Source organism: Crocuta crocuta, unplaced genomic scaffold, assembly GCF_008692635.1.
Source record: "Crocuta crocuta isolate KB4526 unplaced genomic scaffold, BGI_CrCroc_1.0 scaffold1042, whole genome shotgun sequence".
In the NCBI taxonomy this organism is placed as follows: Eukaryota; Metazoa; Chordata; class Mammalia; order Carnivora; family Hyaenidae; genus Crocuta; species Crocuta crocuta.
In genome coordinates this window covers 157003-160848 of record NW_027527557.1, presented here as the reverse complement: position 1 = coordinate 160848, position 3846 = coordinate 157003, and positions in this window count along the sequence as shown.

The window sequence follows — 3846 nt, the reverse complement described above, 5'->3', positions numbered from 1 at the left end:
AACCAGCCACTCCTCTTTCTTCCTCAATCACAAACACATGCTTTGATTCATCATCCTAAAGCTTAGCTCTGATTTATGCCACTTGCCTACTTAAAAAATTTTTTGTATCTTTCTCTGTAGCACTGAACAGAAAGCTTGATCTCTGTTTTGGGTACTAGTCTTGATCTTTGCTTTGTGATCTTGGATTAGAGATGATCTGAGACCTCTTCTCCCTTGGAGTTTCTGTGATTCTGGACTACGGGGCCCAGTTTAGGTTCTAACATTGTTTGTTTACTGCTATATCACTTTGTCAATACAACAGTGTATGATCCATAGTAGGCACCCAATAAACACTGGTTGAGTGAGTAGGGGGGCCTAAGACAAAAAGAAATTTCTTTCTAATCTACCAAATCACAGCTCCCTGGAATGATCCAGTTCTATCTGTTGTCCTTGATCATTAATCATAAGAAAAGATGCTCAAGTTCATTTACATAAGAAACATGGGGGCTCCTGGGTGGCTCAGTTGGTTAAGCTGCTGACACCTGACTTCGGCTTGGGTCATGATCTCATGGTTTGTGGGTTTGAGCCCCACATAAGGCTGCACTGACAGCATGGGGCCAGCTTGGGATTCTGTCTCTCCCCCTCTCTCTGGCCCTCTCCAGCTCTCTCTCTCTCTCTCTCAAAATAAATAAACTTAAAAAATAAATAAGAAAAATGGAAATCAAAATTGCAGTTATATTATTTTTAACTGTTGGAATACAAAGGGTGAAAATGTTTGATAGCATACTGTGTTGGCAAAAACTTGGAGAAGCAGGCTTACTACATGTGGAACATGAACTAATGCAACCTCAGAGGGCTATTAGACAGTATTTAACGAAGTGAAAATTGTATGTACTCTTTGTTACATATAACAGTTCTATGTGCAGGAATTTTTTTTTTTTTTGTACAAATGTGCTCACATGTTACCCTACTCCTTTCACCTTTAAGCTCTCCTGAACAATTTGATTTCTCCCCTGGAATGTCTCACACCTCCTCCCCTAACTCAGTCTCAGCTGATGATCTTACTTCCTGTTTCACAGAGAAAACAGAGAAAAACAAGACAATCTCCACATACTACCAGCATCTCCACCACCTACCTACATTTGTGCCCAGGAAATGTCTTCATTTTTGTTACTGTGGATGAACTGTTTATACTCCTTGCATCACTGCAGTAGAATCCATTTCCTCTAGCTTCTTAGTGCAATGGCAGATCCAAAAATTTTCCCCTGCCTTCTGCATGATCAATTTTTTTTCTGTTTTCTAAATCATTCTGATCAGCATACAAAAAAGCTGAAATTTCTCCAACCTTGAAAAAAAAATGCTGATGTCTCACACTGCCATTTCCCCTATTTTTCTTCTCCTCAAGAGTTCCCTATAGCAACTAGTGTCTTCATTCCCTCTTTCTCCATTTCCCCTTCATCTGCTTCCAAACAGGCTTTGTCTCTCACCACTCCACTCAAATGTTCTTGTCAAAATTACCAGTCAACTTCAGTTAACCAGATTCTAATAACAGTTCCCAGTCCTTTTTGTACTTGGTCTATCTGCTTTATTTGACATAGTTGATTGTTCCCTACTCCTTGAAAACTTTTTTCACTTGGCTTCTAGGAGAGCCTACTCCCCTCATCCTCCTCCAAAGTCTTTGCTCCTTCTCAGAATCCTTCCCTTATTTCTTACCATCTTCTTAACTTCTAAATGTTGGGATGTCCCAGGGCTCAATTCTTATATTCATTCCTTAGTCAGATCCAGTCACAATAGAACATATATGTTGATTAATTCCAAATTAGATTTAACTGATACTTTTACCGTAAAATCTAGACTTGTCAATCCAACTGCTTACTTAACATGACCATTTTGATGTCTAACATATAGTCACTTATCCTGTAACACTTTCTTTGAAGACACAAATTTGCCCCAATGTGGTTGATAAATTTGGGGACAACTTAAGTGTAATGTGGATTTTGCTTATGTGTGATTTTGTCCAAGAAAAACACTTGATGAACACAGAAAACGCAGCTGAATTGAGCTGTGAAGGATTGCACAAAATACACATCTGCACACACTTCAAATAGCTACCAGCTACCTCAATTACTATGTGTGTTAGGAGCTACACTGATCCATATCTGACCTCAAAACTTTCCCTCCAAATTTCAGATAACCCCCTTTATACCTCCTCAAAGTAACTCAAACTGAAACCCTTCTGATACCCACTTCCACCAGCAATTTTCCTGTCTTTTTCAAGGTAAAAATCCATGTTTATTGTGCAGTATATATTTCTTAAACATTTGACATGTGTAACACTGTGCTACATTTTAAAATGGGTTCCTATTTTTTATGTATCACTGATGAAAATTTTCAGTTTTATGTCCATAATACCATTTTTTTCTATAAGCTTTGGGTTTTTGGTGAGTAATTTTGCACAGCACAGTGATTTTGGGGAATACATATATCATGTTATATCAGGAATGAATGTATTGCATACTGAATTTCTGTTCTTACAAACACATTTCTTACGCAATCTTCCCTTGTTAGTATATGGCAAGTCCAACTTTCTAGTTGTTCAGATATAAAATCTTGTAGTCACTTTTGACTTCTCTCTTTCATATAAATATTTAGGGCAGAGTACCTGAGTAGACATCTTTTCAAACAAGACATACAGATGGCCAACAGACACGTAAAAAGACACTCAACATCACTAATCATAAGGGCAATGCAAATCACAATTTTTTAAAAATTTTCCTCTAGTTGTAAGTTTTTGCCTAGTTTATAGAGTCTTGCAAAGTTAATTCTGAGGTTTTAGCAACTTTATCTTTTGCTTTTGTCAGCAAGGGGCCATGGAGTTCCTATCTTGCTATTTTCTGTGATAACACTATGTTCATTTTGATAAATTTATTAAGTTTTCCTTATTTTTTATTATCTAGTGGCTGTTTAATTTTCACTTTTTATTTTTATTCTCATGATTACTTAAAATTTTTCTTTTCATCAATTTTATAGAGAGCAAATACCTATGTTTATAAAGCTAACACCTATGTAATCATGATTTAGCTCAGAGATAGAATATTACCAGCACCCTAAAAGCTCACTGCATGTCCCTTGGAAATCATTTCCCTCTAATTCCTTTTCAGAAGAAACTGATAACTTGAAATTTTTGATTAGAATGTTTTTGTTTTCTTGACAGTTTTACCACACATATAGGCATCCCTATACAATATTATATAGTTGTGCGTTTTTTTGAACCTTATATAAATATAATCACAGTGTATATATTTTATTGTATTGGATCTTGCTTCTTTCTCTCAATGTGAAGTTTAGAGATTCATGCATATTTGGTAAAGTGAGAGTTCAAACATTTTACCCACTTAATTAATTAAGCTGCTTGCTTTTTTATTCTTGAAGTATAGGACTTTGATATGGTCACTATACAATTCCTTTGTCAGATATATATATTTTGTCCAACATTTTTTTGGTAAAAAATTTCTCACAGTCTGTGGCTTACCTTTTCATTTTCTTAACAGCATCTTTGGAAGATAAAAAAACCTTGAATTTTCATAAAGTCCAATTCATCACTGTTTCTTTTAGATTTTTGTGGTGGTTGTGTCCTATTTAAAAAAGACACTCTTGTTCTAAAGCTACAGTTTTCTTCTAGAACATTTATAGCTTTAACTCTTCGTTTAAGTCTATGATTGATTTCAAGCTAAGGTTTTTATTTATTTATTTATTTATTTATTTATTTTACAAATAGTTTATTGTCAAATTAGTTTCCACATAACACCCAGTGCTCATCCCCACAAGTGCCCTCCTCCATGCCCATCCCCCCTCCCCCCCACATCC